At 46.1% G+C, this 23,531-nt stretch overlaps 24 non-coding genes across 24 annotated transcripts; 12 read left to right on the top strand and 12 right to left on the bottom strand.

Annotated features, from left to right (window-relative positions):
* Window positions 1-257: 257 nt before the first annotated feature.
* Window positions 258-364, bottom strand: LOC146818346 (U6 spliceosomal RNA). Its single transcript, XR_014963505.1, has one exon. It is a non-coding gene; the product is annotated as a U6 spliceosomal RNA (small nuclear RNA).
* A 778-nt stretch (window positions 365-1,142) lies between these two features.
* On the top strand, window positions 1,143-1,215 carry TRNAR-ACG (transfer RNA arginine (anticodon ACG)). The gene has a single exon. It is a non-coding gene; the product is annotated as a tRNA-Arg (tRNA).
* A 1,007-nt stretch (window positions 1,216-2,222) lies between these two features.
* Window positions 2,223-2,329, bottom strand: LOC146818344 (U6 spliceosomal RNA). The gene has a single exon (XR_014963504.1). It is a non-coding gene; the product is annotated as a U6 spliceosomal RNA (small nuclear RNA).
* Window positions 2,330-3,105: 776 nt separating this feature from the next.
* On the top strand, window positions 3,106-3,178 carry TRNAR-ACG (transfer RNA arginine (anticodon ACG)). The gene has a single exon. It is a non-coding gene; the product is annotated as a tRNA-Arg (tRNA).
* A 1,007-nt stretch (window positions 3,179-4,185) lies between these two features.
* On the bottom strand, window positions 4,186-4,292 carry LOC146818342 (U6 spliceosomal RNA). Its single transcript, XR_014963503.1, has one exon. It is a non-coding gene; the product is annotated as a U6 spliceosomal RNA (small nuclear RNA).
* Window positions 4,293-5,066: 774 nt separating this feature from the next.
* Window positions 5,067-5,139, top strand: TRNAR-ACG (transfer RNA arginine (anticodon ACG)). Its single transcript has one exon. It is a non-coding gene; the product is annotated as a tRNA-Arg (tRNA).
* A 1,007-nt stretch (window positions 5,140-6,146) lies between these two features.
* Window positions 6,147-6,253, bottom strand: LOC146818340 (U6 spliceosomal RNA). The gene has a single exon (XR_014964541.1). It is a non-coding gene; the product is annotated as a U6 spliceosomal RNA (small nuclear RNA).
* A 772-nt stretch (window positions 6,254-7,025) lies between these two features.
* TRNAR-ACG (transfer RNA arginine (anticodon ACG)) lies at window positions 7,026-7,098 on the top strand. Its single transcript has one exon. It is a non-coding gene; the product is annotated as a tRNA-Arg (tRNA).
* Window positions 7,099-8,105: 1,007 nt separating this feature from the next.
* Window positions 8,106-8,212, bottom strand: LOC146818338 (U6 spliceosomal RNA). The gene has a single exon (XR_014963502.1). It is a non-coding gene; the product is annotated as a U6 spliceosomal RNA (small nuclear RNA).
* Window positions 8,213-8,988: 776 nt separating this feature from the next.
* Window positions 8,989-9,061, top strand: TRNAR-ACG (transfer RNA arginine (anticodon ACG)). Its single transcript has one exon. It is a non-coding gene; the product is annotated as a tRNA-Arg (tRNA).
* A 1,007-nt stretch (window positions 9,062-10,068) lies between these two features.
* On the bottom strand, window positions 10,069-10,175 carry LOC146818336 (U6 spliceosomal RNA). The gene has a single exon (XR_014964517.1). It is a non-coding gene; the product is annotated as a U6 spliceosomal RNA (small nuclear RNA).
* Window positions 10,176-10,953: 778 nt separating this feature from the next.
* TRNAR-ACG (transfer RNA arginine (anticodon ACG)) lies at window positions 10,954-11,026 on the top strand. The gene has a single exon. It is a non-coding gene; the product is annotated as a tRNA-Arg (tRNA).
* Window positions 11,027-12,033: 1,007 nt separating this feature from the next.
* Window positions 12,034-12,140, bottom strand: LOC146818334 (U6 spliceosomal RNA). Its single transcript, XR_014963501.1, has one exon. It is a non-coding gene; the product is annotated as a U6 spliceosomal RNA (small nuclear RNA).
* A 776-nt stretch (window positions 12,141-12,916) lies between these two features.
* On the top strand, window positions 12,917-12,989 carry TRNAR-ACG (transfer RNA arginine (anticodon ACG)). Its single transcript has one exon. It is a non-coding gene; the product is annotated as a tRNA-Arg (tRNA).
* A 1,007-nt stretch (window positions 12,990-13,996) lies between these two features.
* On the bottom strand, window positions 13,997-14,103 carry LOC146818332 (U6 spliceosomal RNA). Its single transcript, XR_014963500.1, has one exon. It is a non-coding gene; the product is annotated as a U6 spliceosomal RNA (small nuclear RNA).
* Window positions 14,104-14,877: 774 nt separating this feature from the next.
* TRNAR-ACG (transfer RNA arginine (anticodon ACG)) lies at window positions 14,878-14,950 on the top strand. The gene has a single exon. It is a non-coding gene; the product is annotated as a tRNA-Arg (tRNA).
* Window positions 14,951-15,957: 1,007 nt separating this feature from the next.
* LOC146818330 (U6 spliceosomal RNA) lies at window positions 15,958-16,064 on the bottom strand. Its single transcript, XR_014964540.1, has one exon. It is a non-coding gene; the product is annotated as a U6 spliceosomal RNA (small nuclear RNA).
* Window positions 16,065-16,836: 772 nt separating this feature from the next.
* TRNAR-ACG (transfer RNA arginine (anticodon ACG)) lies at window positions 16,837-16,909 on the top strand. The gene has a single exon. It is a non-coding gene; the product is annotated as a tRNA-Arg (tRNA).
* A 1,007-nt stretch (window positions 16,910-17,916) lies between these two features.
* Window positions 17,917-18,023, bottom strand: LOC146818328 (U6 spliceosomal RNA). The gene has a single exon (XR_014963499.1). It is a non-coding gene; the product is annotated as a U6 spliceosomal RNA (small nuclear RNA).
* Window positions 18,024-18,799: 776 nt separating this feature from the next.
* TRNAR-ACG (transfer RNA arginine (anticodon ACG)) lies at window positions 18,800-18,872 on the top strand. The gene has a single exon. It is a non-coding gene; the product is annotated as a tRNA-Arg (tRNA).
* Window positions 18,873-19,879: 1,007 nt separating this feature from the next.
* On the bottom strand, window positions 19,880-19,986 carry LOC146818326 (U6 spliceosomal RNA). Its single transcript, XR_014964516.1, has one exon. It is a non-coding gene; the product is annotated as a U6 spliceosomal RNA (small nuclear RNA).
* Window positions 19,987-20,760: 774 nt separating this feature from the next.
* On the top strand, window positions 20,761-20,833 carry TRNAR-ACG (transfer RNA arginine (anticodon ACG)). Its single transcript has one exon. It is a non-coding gene; the product is annotated as a tRNA-Arg (tRNA).
* A 1,007-nt stretch (window positions 20,834-21,840) lies between these two features.
* On the bottom strand, window positions 21,841-21,947 carry LOC146818324 (U6 spliceosomal RNA). The gene has a single exon (XR_014963498.1). It is a non-coding gene; the product is annotated as a U6 spliceosomal RNA (small nuclear RNA).
* A 774-nt stretch (window positions 21,948-22,721) lies between these two features.
* On the top strand, window positions 22,722-22,794 carry TRNAR-ACG (transfer RNA arginine (anticodon ACG)). The gene has a single exon. It is a non-coding gene; the product is annotated as a tRNA-Arg (tRNA).
* The last annotated feature ends 737 nt before the right edge of the window (window positions 22,795-23,531 follow it).

The raw sequence follows: 23,531 nt of genomic DNA, 5'->3' as shown, positions 1-23,531 counted from the left end.
GCAGTATAGATTTGGGGGTTGTGAAGAATAATGACAGGGAGGCTGAAGAAGGGAAAGAAAAGTCCCAGAAGTCCTGCAGGCTTCCTTGCTAAATGCAGCTGGCCATAGAGTGCACCTTCATTACTGCGAGGTAAATACATTAAAAATGTTGAGGAGAGACAAATTGAAAAATAGATATTAGGAGGAAAGCACTGGAACCTGCTTTATTATTTCAATTAGTCTTGAAAACATAGAACATGTCTCTCCTGAAAGCTGGTAAAAATATGGAACGCTTCACGAATTTGCGTGTCATCCTTGCGCAGGGGCCATGCTAATCTTCTCTGTATCGTTCCAATTTTAGTATATGTGCCGCCGAAGCGAGCACACTTCATTGATGAACCTACAATGTTTATAAACTCTCTAAATCTACGGTCTCTAGACATAGGGTGGCCTGGCAGAGATGCTCGTATGGCCAGTAAGCATTCAAATCTGAGCCAATGGGCAAAAATGCATGAAGAGTAACAATCCATTATTCTTCACTGCATTTGTGGTCCAAGACTTCACCAATTGGAAGTATGTAGATTATGCCAGGGTTGCAAAGGCTCATGGTTCAGGCTACTGACAAGGAACATTGTGACATCATGCTGCCTGTGGAACAGTGATATTAAAGGTGAGACAGCTGCACAGTAGGTTAGGTGAAGGGCTCTGAGAGGTGAAAGGCAGCATGCTTGGGTCCCTGGACAAGGTGAGCCTATGACAAGGTGTCTGAATTTTCGCCTGTATTGTAATATTAAACACTTTATTGTTGTACCCGCCTGCTGATTAAGGAGTCCTCAAGATCAGCTCCACACAGACGTGGAACTGATGATGTTAATGCAGAATATTTAAGAAACTGAGGCTGATCTAAAACATTTCCTTGGACCTAGGACCATTTCCCCTGACTTTTAGGTCCTTCGTCCTCCTAAAGTCCTTTGTATAAGTTAGGAACACCTGACAGAACAGAATTTCAGGAGGTCAGGTGGGTTTACTTGTGTCTTCTGGTTGTGAGCAGTAAACGTGGCTAAAAAGGTTGATGGAATGGTGTTTTAAAACACACACACACACACACACACACACACAACTTCTGGTCCTCTTAAGGACAAAAGTATGGGTAATCCTACATGGGGCCAGTGGCGCAATGGATAACGCGTCTGACTACGGATCAGAAGATTGTAGGTTCGACTCCTATCTGGCTCGAAAGGGTCATAGGTCCCTGTTTTATGGTATTCCTGTGGAATTCTTATTTACCTCAGACTTGTTGTAGGTTCAATATTCTCGAGCAGGACTCATCCAGCAGTCGTTCCATGGTAGGGCTGCAGTAATAGGACCACGGCTAGTTAAAAGTTTCCCATTTGCTGCTGGATTCTATGTGAAGGCCGTCATGTGGTGTGCTGCTTTTGTATTTCAACATGGGTCTCTGAGTCTCTAAACTAGGAAAAAATCTTGTTGAGAAAAGTGTGTGTGAGAGGGTCTGTGGGTGCAGGCAGGTGTGTGCACTTGAGTGCTGACCCATTTACATGTGTGAGAGGGACAAGCAAATTGCCTGTGGGATGTAGGCCTACAACTGGAACCAAGCAGCCAGGCAGAACCACAGGTAAGGAGAGAGGAAGGCAGTTCATTATTAGAGCAGGATCATGAGCATCTTGCCCTGCTCCCTTCTGCCCCGATCGGCCCCGATCGGCCAAGACCTCTCTATTAGGGTGGAGGGTGAACATTTCTTGGACCTCAGAAACTGAGGGATGCAGCGCCGATATGTCCTCCAAGGGCCTAGAGGACCTGGTGCCCAATCATGCCTGGTGTTTTTCAGCTTACCCGACCAATCTGGTTGCAAGGCGGATTTTAACAGTACTGCTGAAAAGGGACTCCCAGACAGCCCTGAGGCCATCATTTGCATAGGCCCTCCCCTTCTCTTTCTCTTGCTTCCCACAAAGCAACGCATCGCTGGCAGCAGTATAGATTTGGGGGTTGTGAAGAATAATGACAGGGAGGCTGAAGAAGGGAAAGAAAAGTCCCAGAAGTCCTGCAGGCTTCCTTGCTAAATGCAGCTGGCCATAGAGTGCACCTTCATTACTGCGAGGTAAATACATTAAAAATGTTGAGGAGAGACAAATTGAAAAATAGATATTAGGAGGAAAGCACTGGAACCTGCTTTATTATTTCAATTAGTCTTGAAAACATAGAACATTTCTCTCCTGAAAGCTGGTAAAAATATGGAACGCTTCACGAATTTGCGTGTCATCCTTGCGCAGGGGCCATGCTAATCTTCTCTGTATCGTTCCAATTTTAGTATATGTGCCGCCGAAGCGAGCACACTTCATTGATGAACCTACAATGTTTATAAACTCTCTAAATCTACGGTCTCTAGACATAGGGTGGCCTGGCAGAGATGCTCGTATGGCCAGTAAGCATTCAAATCTGAGCCAATGGGCAAAAATGCATGAAGAGTAACAATCCATTATTCTTCACTGCATTTGTGGTCCAAGACTTCACCAATTGGAAGTATGTAGATTATGCCAGGGTTGCAAAGGCTCATGGTTCAGGCTACTGACAAGGAACATTGTGACATCATGCTGCCTGTGGAACAGTGATATTAAAGGTGAGACAGCTGCACAGTAGGTTAGGTGAAGGGCTCTGAGAGGTGAAAGGCAGCATGCTTGGGTCCCTGGACAAGGTGAGCCTATGACAAGGTGTCTGAATTTTCGCCTGTATTGTAATATTAAACACTTTATTGTTGTACCCGCCTGCTGATTAAGGAGTCCTCAAGATCAGCTCCACACAGACGTGGAACTGATGATGTTAATGCAGAATATTTAAGAAACTGAGGCTGATCTAAAACATTTCCTTGGACCTAGGACCATTTCCCCTGACTTTTAGGTCCTTCGTCCTCCTAAAGTCCTTTGTATAAGTTAGGAACACCTGACAGAACAGAATTTCAGGAGGTCAGGTGGGTTTACTTGTGTCTTCTGGTTGTGAGCAGTAAACGTGGCTAAAAAGGTTGATGGAATGGTGTTTTAAAACACACACACACACACACACACACACAACTTCTGGTCCTCTTAAGGACAAAAGTATGGGTAATCCTACATGGGGCCAGTGGCGCAATGGATAACGCGTCTGACTACGGATCAGAAGATTGTAGGTTCGACTCCTATCTGGCTCGAAAGGGTCATAGGTCCCTGTTTTATGGTATTCCTGTGGAATTCTTATTTACCTCAGACTTGTTGTAGGTTCAATATTCTCGAGCAGGACTCATCCAGCAGTCGTTCCATGGTAGGGCTGCAGTAATAGGACCACGGCTAGTTAAAAGTTTCCCATTTGCTGCTGGATTCTATGTGAAGGCCGTCATGTGGTGTGCTGCTTTTGTATTTCAACATGGGTCTCTGAGTCTCTAAACTAGGAAAAAATCTTGTTGAGAAAAGTGTGTGTGAGAGGGTCTGTGGGTGCAGGCAGGTGTGTGCACTTGAGTGCTGACCCATTTACATGTGTGAGAGGGACAAGCAAATTGCCTGTGGGATGTAGGCCTACAACTGGAACCAAGCAGCCAGGCAGAACCACAGGTAAGGAGAGAGGAAGGCAGTTCATTATTAGAGCAGGATCATGAGCATCTTGCCCTGCTCCCTTCTGCCCCGATCGGCCCCGATCGGCCAAGACCTCTCTATTAGGGTGGAGGGTGAACATTTCTTGGACCTCAGAAACTGAGGGATGCAGCGCCGATATGTCCTCCAAGGGCCTAGAGGACCTGGTGCCCAATCATGCCTGGTGTTTTTCAGCTTACCCGACCAATCTGGTTGCAAGGCGGATTTTAACAGTACTGCTGAAAAGGGACTCCCAGACAGCCCTGAGGCCATCATTTGCATAGGCCCTCCCCTTCTCTTTCTCTTGCTTCCCACAAAGCAACGCATCGCTGGCAGCAGTATAGATTTGGGGGTTGTGAAGAATAATGACAGGGAGGCTGAAGAAGGGAAAGAAAAGTCCCAGAAGTCCTGCAGGCTTCCTTGCTAAATGCAGCTGGCCATAGAGTGCACCTTCATTACTGCGAGGTAAATACATTAAAAATGTTGAGGAGAGACAAATTGAAAAATAGATATTAGGAGGAAAGCACTGGAACCTGCTTTATTATTTCAATTAGTCTTGAAAACATAGAACATTTCTCTCCTGAAAGCTGGTAAAAATATGGAACGCTTCACGAATTTGCGTGTCATCCTTGCGCAGGGGCCATGCTAATCTTCTCTGTATCGTTCCAATTTTAGTATATGTGCCGCCGAAGCGAGCACACTTCATTGATGAACCTACAATGTTTATAAACTCTCTAAATCTACGGTCTCTAGACATAGGGTGGCCTGGCAGAGATGCTCGTATGGCCAGTAAGCATTCAAATCTGAGCCAATGGGCAAAAATGCATGAAGAGTAACAATCCATTATTCTTCACTGCATTTGTGGTCCAAGACTTCACCAATTGGAAGTATGTAGATTATGCCAGGGTTGCAAAGGCTCATGGTTCAGGCTACTGACAAGGAACATTGTGACATCATGCTGCCTGTGGAACAGTGATATTAAAGGTGAGACAGCTGCACAGTAGGTTAGGTGAAGGGCTCTGAGAGGTGAAAGGCAGCATGCTTGGGTCCCTGGACAAGGTGAGCCTATGACAAGGTGTCTGAATTTTCGCCTGTATTGTAATATTAAACACTTTATTGTTGTACCCGCCTGCTGATTAAGGAGTCCTCAAGATCAGCTCCACACAGACGTGGAACTGATGATGTTAATGCAGAATATTTAAGAAACTGAGGCTGATCTAAAACATTTCCTTGGACCTAGGACCATTTCCCCTGACTTTTAGGTCCTTCGTCCTCCTAAAGTCCTTTGTATAAGTTAGGAACACCTGACAGAACAGAATTTCAGGAGGTCAGGTGGGTTTACTTGTGTCTTCTGGTTGTGAGCAGTAAACGTGGCTAAAAAGGTTGATGGAATGGTGTTTTAAAACACACACACACACACACACACACAACTTCTGGTCCTCTTAAGGACAAAAGTATGGGTAATCCTACATGGGGCCAGTGGCGCAATGGATAACGCGTCTGACTACGGATCAGAAGATTGTAGGTTCGACTCCTATCTGGCTCGAAAGGGTCATAGGTCCCTGTTTTATGGTATTCCTGTGGAATTCTTATTTACCTCAGACTTGTTGTAGGTTCAATATTCTCGAGCAGGACTCATCCAGCAGTCGTTCCATGGTAGGGCTGCAGTAATAGGACCACGGCTAGTTAAAAGTTTCCCATTTGCTGCTGGATTCTATGTGAAGGCCGTCATGTGGTGTGCTGCTTTTGTATTTCAACATGGGTCTCTGAGTCTCTAAACTAGGAAAAAATCTTGTTGAGAAAAGTGTGTGTGAGAGGGTCTGTGGGTGCAGGCAGGTGTGTGCACTTGAGTGCTGACCCATTTACATGTGTGAGAGGGACAAGCAAATTGCCTGTGGGATGTAGGCCTACAACTGGAACCAAGCAGCCAGGCAGAACCACAGGTAAGGAGAGAGGAAGGCAGTTCATTATTAGAGCAGGATCATGAGCATCTTGCCCTGCTCCCTTCTGCCCCGATCGGCCACGATCGGCCAAGACCTCTCTATTAGGGTGGAGGGTGAACATTTCTTGGACCTCAGAAACTGAGGGATGCAGCGCCGATATGTCCTCCAAGGGCCTAGAGGACCTGGTGCCCAATCATGCCTGGTGTTTTTCAGCTTACCCGACCAATCTGGTTGCAAGGCGGATTTTAACAGTACTGCTGAAAAGGGACTCCCAGACAGCCCTGAGGCCATCATTTGCATAGGCCCTCCCCTTCTCTTTCTCTTGCTTCCCACAAAGCAACGCATCGCTGGCAGCAGTATAGATTTGGGGGTTGTGAAGAATAATGACAGGGAGGCTGAAGAAGGGAAAGAAAAGTCCCAGAAGTCCTGCAGGCTTCCTTGCTAAATGCAGCTGGCCATAGAGTGCACCTTCATTACTGCGAGGTAAATACATTAAAAATGTTGAGGAGAGACAAATTGAAAAATAGATATTAGGAGGAAAGCACTGGAACCTGCTTTATTATTTCAATTAGTCTTGAAAACATAGAACATTTCTCTCCTGAAAGCTGGTAAAAATATGGAACGCTTCACGAATTTGCGTGTCATCCTTGCGCAGGGGCCATGCTAATCTTCTGTGTATCGTTCCAATTTTAGTATATTTGCCGCCGAAGCGAGCACACTTCCTTGATGAACCTACAATGTTTATAAACTCTCTAAATCTACGGTCTCTAGACATAGGGTGGCCTGGCAGAGATGCTCGTATGGCCAGTAAGCATTCAAATCTGAGCCAATGGGCAAAAATGCATGAAGAGTAACAATCCATTATTCTTCACTGCATTTGTGGTCCAAGACTTCACCAATTGGAAGTATGTAGATTATGCCAGGGTTGCAAAGGCTCATGGTTCAGGCTACTGACAAGGAACATTGTGACATCATGCTGCCTGTGGAACAGTGATATTAAAGGTGAGACAGCTGCACAGTAGGTTAGGTGAAGGGCTCTGAGAGGTGAAAGGCAGCATGCTTGGGTCCCTGGACAAGGTGAGCCTATGACAAGGTGTCTGAATTTTCGCCTGTATTGTAATATTAAACACTTTATTGTTGTACCCGCCTGCTGATTAAGGAGTCCTCAAGATCAGCTCCACACAGACGTGGAACTGATGATGTTAATGCAGAATATTTAAGAAACTGAGGCTGATCTAAAACATTTCCTTGGACCTAGGACCATTTCCCCTGACTTTTAGGTCCTTCGTCCTCCTAAAGTCCTTTGTATAAGTTAGGAACACCTGACAGAACAGAATTTCAGGAGGTCAGGTGGGTTTACTTGTGTCTTCTGGTTGTGAGCAGTAAACGTGGCTAAAAAGGTTGATGGAATGGTGTTTTAAAACACACACACACACACACACACAACTTCTGGTCCTCTTAAGGACAAAAGTATGGGTAATCCTACATGGGGCCAGTGGCGCAATGGATAACGCGTCTGACTACGGATCAGAAGATTGTAGGTTCGACTCCTATCTGGCTCGAAAGGGTCATAGGTCCCTGTTTTATGGTATTCCTGTGGAATTCTTATTTACCTCAGACTTGTTGTAGGTTCAATATTCTCGAGCAGGACTCATCCAGCAGTCGTTCCATGGTAGGGCTGCAGTAATAGGACCACGGCTAGTTAAACGTTTCCCATTTGCTGCTGGATTCTATGTGAAGGCCGTCATGTGGTGTGCTGCTTTTGTATTTCAACATGGGTCTCTGAGTCTCTAAACTAGGAAAAAATCTTGTTGAGAAAAGTGTGTGTGAGAGGGTCTGTGGGTGCAGGCAGGTGTGTGCACTTGAGTGCTGACCCATTTACATGTGTGAGAGGGACAAGCAAATTGCCTGTGGGATGTAGGCCTACAACTGGAACCAAGCAGCCAGGCAGAACCACAGGTAAGGAGAGAGGAAGGCAGTTCATTATTAGAGCTGGATCATGAGCATCTTGCCCTGCTCCCTTCTGCCCCGATCGGCCCCGATCGGCCAAGACCTCTCTATTAGGGTGGAGGGTGAACATTTCTTGGACCTCAGAAACTGAGGGATGCAGCGCCAATATGTCCTCCAAGGGCCTAGAGGACCTGGTGGCCAATCATGCCTGGTGTTTTTCAGCTTACCCGACCAATCTGGTTGCAAGGCGGATTTTAACAGTACTGCTGAAAAGGGACTCCCAGACAGCCCTGAGGCCATCATTTGCATAGGCCCTCCCCTTCTCTTTCTCTTGCTTCCCACAAAGCAACGCATCGCTGGCAGCAGTATAGATTTGGGGGTTGTGAAGAATAATGACAGGGAGGCTGAAGAAGGGAAAGAAAAGTCCCAGAAGTCCTGCAGGCTTCCTTGCTAAATGCAGCTGGCCATAGAGTGCACCTTCATTACTGCGAGGTAAATACATTAAAAATGTTGAGGAGAGACAAATTGAAAAATAGATATTAGGAGGAAAGCACTGGAACCTGCTTTATTATTTCAATTAGTCTTGAAAACATAGAACATTTCTCTCCTGAAAGCTGGTAAAAATATGGAACGCTTCACGAATTTGCGTGTCATCCTTGCGCAGGGGCCATGCTAATCTTCTCTGTATCGTTCCAATTTTAGTATATGTGCCGCCGAAGCGAGCACACTTCCTTGATGAACCTACAATGTTTATAAACTCTCTAAATCTACGGTCTCTAGACATAGGGTGGCCTGGCAGAGATGCTCGTATGGCCAGTAAGCATTCAAATCTGAGCCAATGGGCAAAAATGCATGAAGAGTAACAATCCATTATTCTTCACTGCATTTGTGGTCCAAGACTTCACCAATTGGAAGTATGTAGATTATGCCAGGGTTGCAAAGGCTCATGGTTCAGGCTACTGACAAGGAACATTGTGACATCATGCTGCCTGTGGAACAGTGATATTAAAGGTGAGACAGCTGCACAGTAGGTTAGGTGAAGGGCTCTGAGAGGTGACAGGCAGCATGCTTGGGTCCCTGGACAAGGTGAGCCTATGACAAGGTGTCTGAATTTTCGCCTGTATTGTAATATTAAACACTTTATTGTTGTACCCGCCTGCTGATTAAGGAGTCCTCAAGATCAGCTCCACACAGACGTGGAACTGATGATGTTAATGCAGAATATTTAAGAAACTGAGGCTGATCTAAAACATTTCCTTGGACCTAGGACCATTTCCCCTGACTTTTAGGTCCTTCGTCCTCCTAAAGTCCTTTGTATAAGTTAGGAACACCTGACAGAACAGAATTTCAGGAGGTCAGGTGGGTTTACTTGTGTCTTCTGGTTGTGAGCAGTAAACGTGGCTAAAAAGGTTGATGGAATGGTGTTTTAAAACACACACACACACACACACACACACAACTTCTGGTCCTCTTAAGGACAAAAGTATGGGTAATCCTACATGGGGCCAGTGGCGCAATGGATAACGCGTCTGACTACGGATCAGAAGATTGTAGGTTCGACTCCTATCTGGCTCGAAAGGGTCATAGGTCCCTGTTTTATGGTATTCCTGTGGAATTCTTATTTACCTCAGACTTGTTGTAAGTTCAATATTCTCGAGCAGGACTCATCCAGCAGTCGTTCCATGGTAGGGCTGCAGTAATAGGACCACGGCTAGTTAAAAGTTTCCCATTTGCTGCTGGATTCTATGTGAAGGCCGTCATGTGGTGTGCTGCTTTTGTATTTCAACATGGGTCTCTGAGTCTCTAAACTAGGAAAAAATCTTGTTGAGAAAAGTGTGTGTGAGAGGGTCTGTGGGTGCAGGCAGGTGTGTGCACTTGAGTGCTGACCCATTTACATGTGTGAGAGGGACAAGCAAATTGCCTGTGGGATGTAGGCCTACAACTGGAACCAAGCAGCCAGGCAGAACCACAGGTAAGGAGAGAGGAAGGCAGTTCATTATTAGAGCAGGATCATGAGCATCTTGCCCTGCTCCCTTCTGCCCCGATCGGCCCCGATCGGCCAAGACCTCTCTATTAGGGTGGAGGGTGAACATTTCTTGGACCTCAGAAACTGAGGGATGCAGCGCCGATATGTCCTCCAAGGGCCTAGAGGACCTGGTGCCCAATCATGCCTGGTGTTTTTCAGCTTACCCGACCAATCTGGTTGCAAGGCGGATTTTAACAGTACTGCTGAAAAGGGACTCCCAGACAGCCCTGAGGCCATCATTTGCATAGGCCCTCCCCTTCTCTTTCTCTTGCTTCCCACAAAGCAACGCATCGCTGGCAGCAGTATAGATTTGGGGGTTGTGAAGAATAATGACAGGGAGGCTGAAGAAGGGAAAGAAAAGTCCCAGAAGTCCTGCAGGCTTCCTTGCTAAATGCAGCTGGCCATAGAGTGCACCTTCATTACTGCGAGGTAAATACATTAAAAATGTTGAGGAGAGACAAATTGAAAAATAGATATTAGGAGGAAAGCACTGGAACCTGCTTTATTATTTCAATTAGTCTTGAAAACATAGAACATTTCTCTCCTGAAAGCTGGTAAAAATATGGAACGCTTCACGAATTTGCGTGTCATCCTTGCGCAGGGGCCATGCTAATTTTCTCTGTATCGTTCCAATTTTAGTATATGTGCCGCCGAAGCGAGCACACTTCATTGATGAACCTACAATGTTTATAAACTCTCTAAATCTACGGTCTCTAGACATAGGGTGGCCTGGCAGAGATGCTCGTATGGCCAGTAAGCATTCAAATCTGAGCCAATGGGCAAAAATGCATGAAGAGTAACAATCCATTATTCTTCACTGCATTTGTGGTCCAAGACTTCACCAATTGGAAGTATGTAGATTATGCCAGGGTTGCAAAGGCTCATGGTTCAGGCTACTGACAAGGAACATTGTGACATCATGCTGCCTGTGGAACAGTGATATTAAAGGTGAGACAGCTGCACAGTAGGTTAGGTGAAGGGCTCTGAGAGGTGAAAGGCAGCATGCTTGGGTCCCTGGACAAGGTGAGCCTATGACAAGGTGTCTGAATTTTCGCCTGTATTGTAATATTAAACACTTTATTGTTGTACCCGCCTGCTGATTAAGGAGTCCTCAAGATCAGCTCCACACAGACGTGGAACTGATGATGTTAATGCAGAATATTTAAGAAACTGAGGCTGATCTAAAACATTTCCTTGGACCTAGGACCATTTCCCCTGACTTTTAGGTCCTTCGTCCTCCTAAAGTCCTTTGTATAAGTTAGGAACACCTGACAGAACAGAATTTCAGGAGGTCAGGTGGGTTTACTTGTGTCTTCTGGTTGTGAGCAGTAAACGTGGCTAAAAAGGTTGATGGAATGGTGTTTTAAAACACACACACACACACACACACACACACAACTTCTGGTCCTCTTAAGGACAAAAGTATGGGTAATCCTACATGGGGCCAGTGGCGCAATGGATAACGCGTCTGACTACGGATCAGAAGATTGTAGGTTCGACTCCTATCTGGCTCGAAAGGGTCATAGGTCCCTGTTTTATGGTATTCCTGTGGAATTCTTATTTACCTCAGACTTGTTGTAGGTTCAATATTCTCGAGCAGGACTCATCCAGCAGTCGTTCCATGGTAGGGCTGCAGTAATAGGACCACGGCTAGTTAAAAGTTTCCCATTTGCTGCTGGATTCTATGTGAAGGCCGTCATGTGGTGTGCTGCTTTTGTATTTCAACATGGGTCTCTGAGTCTCTAAACTAGGAAAAAATCTTGTTGAGAAAAGTGTGTGTGAGAGGGTCTGTGGGTGCAGGCAGGTGTGTGCACTTGAGTGCTGACCCATTTACATGTGTGAGAGGGACAAGCAAATTGCCTGTGGGATGTAGGCCTACAACTGGAACCAAGCAGCCAGGCAGAACCACAGGTAAGGAGAGAGGAAGGCAGTTCATTATTAGAGCAGGATCATGAGCATCTTGCCCTGCTCCCTTCTGCCCCGATCGGCCCCGATCGGCCAAGACCTCTCTATTAGGGTGGAGGGTGAACATTTCTTGGACCTCAGAAACTGAGGGATGCAGCGCCGATATGTCCTCCAAGGGCCTAGAGGACCTGGTGCCCAATCATGCCTGGTGTTTTTCAGCTTACCCGACCAATCTGGTTGCAAGGCGGATTTTAACAGTACTGCTGAAAAGGGACTCCCAGACAGCCCTGAGGCCATCATTTGCATAGGCCCTCCCCTTCTCTTTCTCTTGCTTCCCACAAAGCAACGCATCGCTGGCAGCAGTATAGATTTGGGGGTTGTGAAGAATAATGACAGGGAGGCTGAAGAAGGGAAAGAAAAGTCCCAGAAGTCCTGCAGGCTTCCTTGCTAAATGCAGCTGGCCATAGAGTGCACCTTCATTACTGCGAGGTAAATACATTAAAAATGTTGAGGAGAGACAAATTGAAAAATAGATATTAGGAGGAAAGCACTGGAACCTGCTTTATTATTTCAATTAGTCTTGAAAACATAGAACATTTCTCTCCTGAAAGCTGGTAAAAATATGGAACGCTTCACGAATTTGCGTGTCATCCTTGCGCAGGGGCCATGCTAATCTTCTCTGTATCGTTCCAATTTTAGTATATGTGCCGCCGAAGCGAGCACACTTCATTGATGAACCTACAATGTTTATAAACTCTCTAAATCTACGGTCTCTAGACATAGGGTGGCCTGGCAGAGATGCTCGTATGGCCAGTAAGCATTCAAATCTGAGCCAATGGGCAAAAATGCATGAAGAGTAACAATCCATTATTCTTCACTGCATTTGTGGTCCAAGACTTCACCAATTGGAAGTATGTAGATTATGCCAGGGTTGCAAAGGCTCATGGTTCAGGCTACTGACAAGGAACATTGTGACATCATGCTGCCTGTGGAACAGTGATATTAAAGGTGAGACAGCTGCACAGTAGGTTAGGTGAAGGGCTCTGAGAGGTGAAAGGCAGCATGCTTGGGTCCCTGGACAAGGTGAGCCTATGACAAGGTGTCTGAATTTTCGCCTGTATTGTAATATTAAACACTTTATTGTTGTACCCGCCTGCTGATTAAGGAGTCCTCAAGATCAGCTCCACACAGACGTGGAACTGATGATGTTAATGCAGAATATTTAAGAAACTGAGGCTGATCTAAAACATTTCCTTGGACCTAGGACCATTTCCCCTGACTTTTAGGTCCTTCGTCCTCCTAAAGTCCTTTGTATAAGTTAGGAACACCTGACAGAACAGAATTTCAGGAGGTCAGGTGGGTTTACTTGTGTCTTCTGGTTGTGAGCAGTAAACGTGGCTAAAAAGGTTGATGGAATGGTGTTTTAAAACACACACACACACACACACACACACAACTTCTGGTCCTCTTAAGGACAAAAGTATGGGTAATCCTACATGGGGCCAGTGGCGCAATGGATAACGCGTCTGACTACGGATCAGAAGATTGTAGGTTCGACTCCTATCTGGCTCGAAAGGGTCATAGGTCCCTGTTTTATGGTATTCCTGTGGAATTCTTATTTACCTCAGACTTGTTGTAGGTTCAATATTCTCGAGCAGGACTCATCCAGCAGTCGTTCCATGGTAGGGCTGCAGTAATAGGACCACGGCTAGTTAAAAGTTTCCCATTTGCTGCTGGATTCTATGTGAAGGCCGTCATGTGGTGTGCTGCTTTTGTATTTCAACATGGGTCTCTGAGTCTCTAAACTAGGAAAAAATCTTGTTGAGAAAAGTGTGTGTGAGAGGGTCTGTGGGTGCAGGCAGGTGTGTGCACTTGAGTGCTGACCCATTTACATGTGTGAGAGGGACAAGCAAATTGCCTGTGGGATGTAGGCCTACAACTGGAACCAAGCAGCCAGGCAGAACCACAGGTAAGGAGAGAGGAAGGCAGTTCATTATTAGAGCAGGATCATGAGCATCTTGCCCTGCTCCCTTCTGCCCCGATCGGCCCCGATCGGCCAAGACCTCTCTATTAGGGTGGAGGGTGAACATTTCTTGGACCTCAGAAACTGAGGGATGCAGCGCCGATATGTCCTCCAAGGGCCTAGAGGACCTGGTGCCCAATCATGCCTGGTGTTTTTCAGCTTACCCGACCAATCTGGTTGCAAGGCGGATTTTAACAGTACTGCTGAAAAGGGACTCCCAGACAGCCCTGAGGCCATCATTTGCATAGGCCCTCCCCTTCTCTTTCTCTTGCTTCCCACAAAGCAACGCATCGCTGGCAGCAGTATAGATTTGGGGGTTGTGAAGAATAATGACAGGGAGGCTGAAGAAGGGAAAGAAAAGTCCCAGAAGTCCTGCAGGCTTCCTTGCTAAATGCAGCTGGCCATAGAGTGCACCTTCATTACTGCGAGGTAAATACATTAAAAATGTTGAGGAGAGACAAATTGAAAAATAGATATTAGGAGGAAAGCACTGGAACCTGCTTTATTATTTCAATTAGTCTTGAAAACATAGAACATTTCTCTCCTGAAAGCTGGTAAAAATATGGAACGCTTCACGAATTTGCGTGTCATCCTTGCGCAGGGGCCATGCTAATCTTCTCTGTATCGTTCCAATTTTAGTATATGTGCCGCCGAAGCGAGCACACTTCATTGATGAACCTACAATGTTTATAAACTCTCTAAATCTACGGTCTCTAGACATAGGGTGGCCTGGCAGAGATGCTCGTATGGCCAGTAAGCATTCAAATCTGAGCCAATGGGCAAAAATGCATGAAGAGTAACAATCCATTATTCTTCACTGCATTTGTGGTCCAAGACTTCACCAATTGGAAGTATGTAGATTATGCCAGGGTTGCAAAGGCTCATGGTTCAGGCTACTGACAAGGAACATTGTGACATCATGCTGCCTGTGGAACAGTGATATTAAAGGTGAGACAGCTGCACAGTAGGTTAGGTGAAGGGCTCTGAGAGGTGAAAGGCAGCATGCTTGGGTCCCTGGACAAGGTGAGCCTATGACAAGGTGTCTGAATTTTCGCCTGTATTGTAATATTAAACACTTTATTGTTGTACCCGCCTGCTGATTAAGGAGTCCTCAAGATCAGCTCCACACAGACGTGGAACTGATGATGTTAATGCAGAATATTTAAGAAACTGAGGCTGATCTAAAACATTTCCTTGGACCTAGGACCATTTCCCCTGACTTTTAGGTCCTTCGTCCTCCTAAAGTCCTTTGTATAAGTTAGGAACACCTGACAGAACAGAATTTCAGGAGGTCAGGTGGGTTTACTTGTGTCTTCTGGTTGTGAGCAGTAAACGTGGCTAAAAAGGTTGATGGAATGGTGTTTTAAAACACACACACACACACACACACACAACTTCTGGTCCTCTTAAGGACAAAAGTATGGGTAATCCTACATGGGGCCAGTGGCGCAATGGATAACGCGTCTGACTACGGATCAGAAGATTGTAGGTTCGACTCCTATCTGGCTCGAAAGGGTCATAGGTCCCTGTTTTATGGTATTCCTGTGGAATTCTTATTTACCTCAGACTTGTTGTAGGTTCAATATTCTCGAGCAGGACTCATCCAGCAGTCGTTCCATGGTAGGGCTGCAGTAATAGGACCACGGCTAGTTAAAAGTTTCCCATTTGCTGCTGGATTCTATGTGAAGGCCGTCATGTGGTGTGCTGCTTTTGTATTTCAACATGGGTCTCTGAGTCTCTAAACTAGGAAAAAATCTTGTTGAGAAAAGTGTGTGTGAGAGGGTCTGTGGGTGCAGGCAGGTGTGTGCACTTGAGTGCTGACCCATTTACATGTGTGAGAGGGACAAGCAAATTGCCTGTGGGATGTAGGCCTACAACTGGAACCAAGCAGCCAGGCAGAACCACAGGTAAGGAGAGAGGAAGGCAGTTCATTATTAGAGCAGGATCATGAGCATCTTGCCCTGCTCCCTTCTGCCCCGATCGGCCACGATCGGCCAAGACCTCTCTATTAGGGTGGAGGGTGAACATTTCTTGGACCTCAGAAACTGAGGGATGCAGCGCCGATATGTCCTCCAAGGGCCTAGAGGACCTGGTGCCCAATCATGCCTGGTGTTTTTCAGCTTACCCGACCAATCTGGTTGCAAGGCGGATTTTAACAGTACTGCTGAAAAGGGACTCCCAGACAGCCCTGAGGCCATCATTTGCATAGGCCCTCCCCTTCTCTTTCTCTTGCTTCCCACAAAGCAACGCATCGCTGGCAGCAGTATAGATTTGGGGGTTGTGAAGAATAATGACAGGGAGGCTGAAGAAGGGAAAGAAAAGTCCCAGAAGTCCTGCAGGCTTCCTTGCTAAATGCAGCTGGCCATAGAGTGCACCTTCATTACTGCGAGGTAAATACATTAAAAATGTTGAGGAGAGACAAATTGAAAAATAGATATTAGGAGGAAAGCACTGGAACCTGCTTTATTATTTCAATTAGTCTTGAAAACATAGAACATTTCTCTCCTGAAAGCTGGTAAAAATATGGAACGCTTCACGAATTTGCGTGTCATCCTTGCGCAGGGGCCATGCTAATCTTCTGTGTATCGTTCCAATTTTAGTATATTTGCCGCCGAAGCGAGCACACTTCCTTGATGAACCTACAATGTTTATAAACTCTCTAAATCTACGGTCTCTAGACATAGGGTGGCCTGGCAGAGATGCTCGTATGGCCAGTAAGCATTCAAATCTGAGCCAATGGGCAAAAATGCATGAAGAGTAACAATCCATTATTCTTCACTGCATTTGTGGTCCAAGACTTCACCAATTGGAAGTATGTAGATTATGCCAGGGTTGCAAAGGCTCATGGTTCAGGCTACTGACAAGGAACATTGTGACATCATGCTGCCTGTGGAACAGTGATATTAAAGGTGAGACAGCTGCACAGTAGGTTAGGTGAAGGGCTCTGAGAGGTGAAAGGCAGCATGCTTGGGTCCCTGGACAAGGTGAGCCTATGACAAGGTGTCTGAATTTTCGCCTGTATTGTAATATTAAACACTTTATTGTTGTACCCGCCTGCTGATTAAGGAGTCCTCAAGATCAGCTCCACACAGACGTGGAACTGATGATGTTAATGCAGAATATTTAAGAAACTGAGGCTGATCTAAAACATTTCCTTGGACCTAGGACCATTTCCCCTGACTTTTAGGTCCTTCGTCCTCCTAAAGTCCTTTGTATAAGTTAGGAACACCTGACAGAACAGAATTTCAGGAGGTCAGGTGGGTTTACTTGTGTCTTCTGGTTGTGAGCAGTAAACGTGGCTAAAAAGGTTGATGGAATGGTGTTTTAAAACACACACACACACACACACACAACTTCTGGTCCTCTTAAGGACAAAAGTATGGGTAATCCTACATGGGGCCAGTGGCGCAATGGATAACGCGTCTGACTACGGATCAGAAGATTGTAGGTTCGACTCCTATCTGGCTCGAAAGGGTCATAGGTCCCTGTTTTATGGTATTCCTGTGGAATTCTTATTTACCTCAGACTTGTTGTAGGTTCAATATTCTCGAGCAGGACTCATCCAGCAGTCGTTCCATGGTAGGGCTGCAGTAATAGGACCACGGCTAGTTAAACGTTTCCCATTTGCTGCTGGATTCTATGTGAAGGCCGTCATGTGGTGTGCTGCTTTTGTATTTCAACATGGGTCTCTGAGTCTCTAAACTAGGAAAAAATCTTGTTGAGAAAAGTGTGTGTGAGAGGGTCTGTGGGTGCAGGCAGGTGTGTGCACTTGAGTGCTGACCCATTTACATGTGTGAGAGGGACAAGCAAATTGCCTGTGGGATGTAGGCCTACAACTGGAACCAAGCAGCCAGGCAGAACCACAGGTAAGGAGAGAGGAAGGCAGTTCATTATTAGAGCTGGATCATGAGCATCTTGCCCTGCTCCCTTCTGCCCCGATCGGCCCCGATCGGCCAAGACCTCTCTATTAGGGTGGAGGGTGAACATTTCTTGGACCTCAGAAACTGAGGGATGCAGCGCCAATATGTCCTCCAAGGGCCTAGAGGACCTGGTGGCCAATCATGCCTGGTGTTTTTCAGCTTACCCGACCAATCTGGTTGCAAGGCGGATTTTAACAGTACTGCTGAAAAGGGACTCCCAGACAGCCCTGAGGCCATCATTTGCATAGGCCCTCCCCTTCTCTTTCTCTTGCTTCCCACAAAGCAACGCATCGCTGGCAGCAGTATAGATTTGGGGGTTGTGAAGAATAATGACAGGGAGGCTGAAGAAGGGAAAGAAAAGTCCCAGAAGTCCTGCAGGCTTCCTTGCTAAATGCAGCTGGCCATAGAGTGCACCTTCATTACTGCGAGGTAAATACATTAAAAATGTTGAGGAGAGACAAATTGAAAAATAGATATTAGGAGGAAAGCACTGGAACCTGCTTTATTATTTCAATTAGTCTTGAAAACATAGAACATTTCTCTCCTGAAAGCTGGTAAAAATATGGAACGCTTCACGAATTTGCGTGTCATCCTTGCGCAGGGGCCATGCTAATCTTCTCTGTATCGTTCCAATTTTAGTATATGTGCCGCCGAAGCGAGCACACTTCCTTGATGAACCTACAATGTTTATAAACTCTCTAAATCTACGGTCTCTAGACATAGGGTGGCCTGGCAGAGATGCTCGTATGGCCAGTAAGCATTCAAATCTGAGCCAATGGGCAAAAATGCATGAAGAGTAACAATCCATTATTCTTCACTGCATTTGTGGTCCAAGACTTCACCAATTGGAAGTATGTAGATTATGCCAGGGTTGCAAAGGCTCATGGTTCAGGCTACTGACAAGGAACATTGTGACATCATGCTGCCTGTGGAACAGTGATATTAAAGGTGAGACAGCTGCACAGTAGGTTAGGTGAAGGGCTCTGAGAGGTGACAGGCAGCATGCTTGGGTCCCTGGACAAGGTGAGCCTATGACAAGGTGTCTGAATTTTCGCCTGTATTGTAATATTAAACACTTTATTGTTGTACCCGCCTGCTGATTAAGGAGTCCTCAAGATCAGCTCCACACAGACGTGGAACTGATGATGTTAATGCAGAATATTTAAGAAACTGAGGCTGATCTAAAACATTTCCTTGGACCTAGGACCATTTCCCCTGACTTTTAGGTCCTTCGTCCTCCTAAAGTCCTTTGTATAAGTTAGGAACACCTGACAGAACAGAATTTCAGGAGGTCAGGTGGGTTTACTTGTGTCTTCTGGTTGTGAGCAGTAAACGTGGCTAAAAAGGTTGATGGAATGGTGTTTTAAAACACACACACACACACACACACACACAACTTCTGGTCCTCTTAAGGACAAAAGTATGGGTAATCCTACATGGGGCCAGTGGCGCAATGGATAACGCGTCTGACTACGGATCAGAAGATTGTAGGTTCGACTCCTATCTGGCTCGAAAGGGTCATAGGTCCCTGTTTTATGGTATTCCTGTGGAATTCTTATTTACCTCAGACTTGTTGTAAGTTCAATATTCTCGAGCAGGACTCATCCAGCAGTCGTTCCATGGTAGGGCTGCAGTAATAGGACCACGGCTAGTTAAAAGTTTCCCATTTGCTGCTGGATTCTATGTGAAGGCCGTCATGTGGTGTGCTGCTTTTGTATTTCAACATGGGTCTCTGAGTCTCTAAACTAGGAAAAAATCTTGTTGAGAAAAGTGTGTGTGAGAGGGTCTGTGGGTGCAGGCAGGTGTGTGCACTTGAGTGCTGACCCATTTACATGTGTGAGAGGGACAAGCAAATTGCCTGTGGGATGTAGGCCTACAACTGGAACCAAGCAGCCAGGCAGAACCACAGGTAAGGAGAGAGGAAGGCAGTTCATTATTAGAGCAGGATCATGAGCATCTTGCCCTGCTCCCTTCTGCCCCGATCGGCCCCGATCGGCCAAGACCTCTCTATTAGGGTGGAGGGTGAACATTTCTTGGACCTCAGAAACTGAGGGATGCAGCGCCGATATGTCCTCCAAGGGCCTAGAGGACCTGGTGCCCAATCATGCCTGGTGTTTTTCAGCTTACCCGACCAATCTGGTTGCAAGGCGGATTTTAACAGTACTGCTGAAAAGGGACTCCCAGACAGCCCTGAGGCCATCATTTGCATAGGCCCTCCCCTTCTCTTTCTCTTGCTTCCCACAAAGCAACGCATCGCTGGCAGCAGTATAGATTTGGGGGTTGTGAAGAATAATGACAGGGAGGCTGAAGAAGGGAAAGAAAAGTCCCAGAAGTCCTGCAGGCTTCCTTGCTAAATGCAGCTGGCCATAGAGTGCACCTTCATTACTGCGAGGTAAATACATTAAAAATGTTGAGGAGAGACAAATTGAAAAATAGATATTAGGAGGAAAGCACTGGAACCTGCTTTATTATTTCAATTAGTCTTGAAAACATAGAACATTTCTCTCCTGAAAGCTGGTAAAAATATGGAACGCTTCACGAATTTGCGTGTCATCCTTGCGCAGGGGCCATGCTAATTTTCTCTGTATCGTTCCAATTTTAGTATATGTGCCGCCGAAGCGAGCACACTTCATTGATGAACCTACAATGTTTATAAACTCTCTAAATCTACGGTCTCTAGACATAGGGTGGCCTGGCAGAGATGCTCGTATGGCCAGTAAGCATTCAAATCTGAGCCAATGGGCAAAAATGCATGAAGAGTAACAATCCATTATTCTTCACTGCATTTGTGGTCCAAGACTTCACCAATTGGAAGTATGTAGATTATGCCAGGGTTGCAAAGGCTCATGGTTCAGGCTACTGACAAGGAACATTGTGACATCATGCTGCCTGTGGAACAGTGATATTAAAGGTGAGACAGCTGCACAGTAGGTTAGGTGAAGGGCTCTGAGAGGTGAAAGGCAGCATGCTTGGGTCCCTGGACAAGGTGAGCCTATGACAAGGTGTCTGAATTTTCGCCTGTATTGTAATATTAAACACTTTATTGTTGTACCCGCCTGCTGATTAAGGAGTCCTCAAGATCAGCTCCACACAGACGTGGAACTGATGATGTTAATGCAGAATATTTAAGAAACTGAGGCTGATCTAAAACATTTCCTTGGACCTAGGACCATTTCCCCTGACTTTTAGGTCCTTCGTCCTCCTAAAGTCCTTTGTATAAGTTAGGAACACCTGACAGAACAGAATTTCAGGAGGTCAGGTGGGTTTACTTGTGTCTTCTGGTTGTGAGCAGTAAACGTGGCTAAAAAGGTTGATGGAATGGTGTTTTAAAACACACACACACACACACACACACAACTTCTGGTCCTCTTAAGGACAAAAGTATGGGTAATCCTACATGGGGCCAGTGGCGCAATGGATAACGCGTCTGACTACGGATCAGAAGATTGTAGGTTCGACTCCTATCTGGCTCGAAAGGGTCATAGGTCCCTGTTTTATGGTATTCCTGTGGAATTCTTATTTACCTCAGACTTGTTGTAGGTTCAATATTCTCGAGCAGGACTCATCCAGCAGTCGTTCCATGGTAGGGCTGCAGTAATAGGACCACGGCTAGTTAAAAGTTTCCCATTTGCTGCTGGATTCTATGTGAAGGCCGTCATGTGGTGTGCTGCTTTTGTATTTCAACATGGGTCTCTGAGTCTCTAAACTAGGAAAAAATCTTGTTGAGAAAAGTGTGTGTGAGAGGGTCTGTGGGTGCAGGCAGGTGTGTGCACTTGAGTGCTGACCCATTTACATGTGTGAGAGGGACAAGCAAATTGCCTGTGGGATGTAGGCCTACAACTGGAACCAAGCAGCCAGGCAGAACCACAGGTAAGGAGAGAGGAAGGCAGTTCATTATTAGAGCAGGATCATGAGCATCTTGCCCTGCTCCCTTCTGCCCCGATCGGCCCCGATCGGCCAAGACCTCTCTATTAGGGTGGAGGGTGAACATTTCTTGGACCTCAGAAACTGAGGGATGCAGCGCCGATATGTCCTCCAAGGGCCTAGAGGACCTGGTGCCCAATCATGCCTGGTGTTTTTCAGCTTACCCGACCAATCTGGTTGCAAGGCGGATTTTAACAGTACTGCTGAAAAGGGACTCCCAGACAGCCCTGAGGCCATCATTTGCATAGGCCCTCCCCTTCTCTTTCTCTTGCTTCCCACAAAGCAACGCATCGCTGGCAGCAGTATAGATTTGGGGGTTGTGAAGAATAATGACAGGGAGGCTGAAGAAGGGAAAGAAAAGTCCCAGAAGTCCTGCAGGCTTCCTTGCTAAATGCAGCTGGCCATAGAGTGCACCTTCATTACTGCGAGGTAAATACATTAAAAATGTTGAGGAGAGACAAATTGAAAAATAGATATTAGGAGGAAAGCACTGGAACCTGCTTTATTATTTCAATTAGTCTTGAAAACATAGAACATTTCTCTTCTGAAAGCTGGTAAAAATATGGAACGCTTCACGAATTTGCGTGTCATCCTTGCGCAGGGGCCATGCTAATCTTCTCTGTATCGTTCCAATTTTAGTATATGTGCCGCCGAAGCGAGCACACTTCATTGATGAACCTACAATGTTTATAAACTCTCTAAATCTACGGTCTCTAGACATAGGGTGGCCTGGCAGAGATGCTCGTATGGCCAGTAAGCATTCAAATCTGAGCCAATGGGCAAAAATGCATGAAGAGTAACAATCCATTATTCTTCACTGCATTTGTGGTCCAAGACTTCACCAATTGGAAGTATGTAGATTATGCCAGGGTTGCAAAGGCTCATGGTTCAGGCTACTGACAAGGAACATTGTGACATCATGCTGCCTGTGGAACAGTGATATTAAAGGTGAGACAGCTGCACAGTAGGTTAGGTGAAGGGCTCTGAGAGGTGAAAGGCAGCATGCTTGGGTCCCTGGACAAGGTGAGCCTATGACAAGGTGTCTGAATTTTCGCCTGTATTGTAATATTAAACACTTTATTGTTGTACCCGCCTGCTGATTAAGGAGTCCTCAAGATCAGCTCCACACAGACGTGGAACTGATGATGTTAATGCAGAATATTTAAGAAACTGAGGCTGATCTAAAACATTTCCTTGGACCTAGGACCATTTCCCCTGACTTTTAGGTCCTTCGTCCTCCTAAAGTCCTTTTTATAAGTTAGGAACACCTGACAGAACAGAATTTCAGGAGGTCAGGTGGGTTTACTTGTGTCTTCTGGTTGTGAGCAGTAAACGTGGCTAAAAAGGTTGATGGAATGGTGTTTTAAAACACACACACACACACACACACACAACTTCTGGTCCTCTTAAGGACAAAAGTATGGGTAATCCTACATGGGGCCAGTGGCGCAATGGATAACGCGTCTGACTACGGATCAGAAGATTGTGGGTTCGACTCCTATCTGGCTCGAAAGGGTCATAGGTCCCTGTTTTATGGTATTCCTGTGGAATTCTTATTTACCTCAGACTTGTTGTAGGTTCAATATTCTCGAGCAGGACTCATCCAGCAGTCGTTCCATGGTAGGGCTGCAGTAATAGGACCACGGCTAGTTAAAAGTTTCCCATTTGCTGCTGGATTCTATGTGAAGGCCGTCATGTGGTGTGCTGCTTTTGTATTTCAACATGGGTCTCTGAGTCTCTAAACTAGGAAAAAATCTTGTTGAGAAAAGTGTGTGTGAGAGGGTCTGTGGGTGCAGGCAGGTGTGTGCACTTGAGTGCTGACCCATTTACATGTGTGAGAGGGACAAGCAAATTGCCTGTGGGATGTAGGCCTACAACTGGAACCAAGCAGCCAGGCAGAACCACAGGTAAGGAGAGAGGAAGGCAGTTCATTATTAGAGCAGGATCATGAGCATCTTGCCCTGCTCCCTTCTGCCCCGATCGGCCACGATCGGCCAAGACCTCTCTATTAGGGTGGAGGGTGAACATTTCTTGGACCTCAGAAACTGAGGGATGCAGCGCCGATATGTCCTCCAAGGGCCTAGAGGACCTGGTGCCCAATCATGCCTGGTGTTTTTCAGCTTACCCGACCAATCTGGTTGCAAGGCGGATTTTAACAGTACTGCTGAAAAGGGACTCCCAGACAGCCCTGAGGCCATCATTTGCATAGGCCCTCCCCTTCTCTTTCTCTTGCTTCCCACAAAGCAA

This window comes from Triturus cristatus, chromosome 6 (genome assembly GCF_964204655.1).
Source record: "Triturus cristatus chromosome 6, aTriCri1.1, whole genome shotgun sequence".
NCBI lineage: Eukaryota > Metazoa > Chordata > Amphibia > Caudata > Salamandridae > Triturus > Triturus cristatus.
This window is presented reverse-complemented; position numbering and strand designations above follow the sequence as displayed.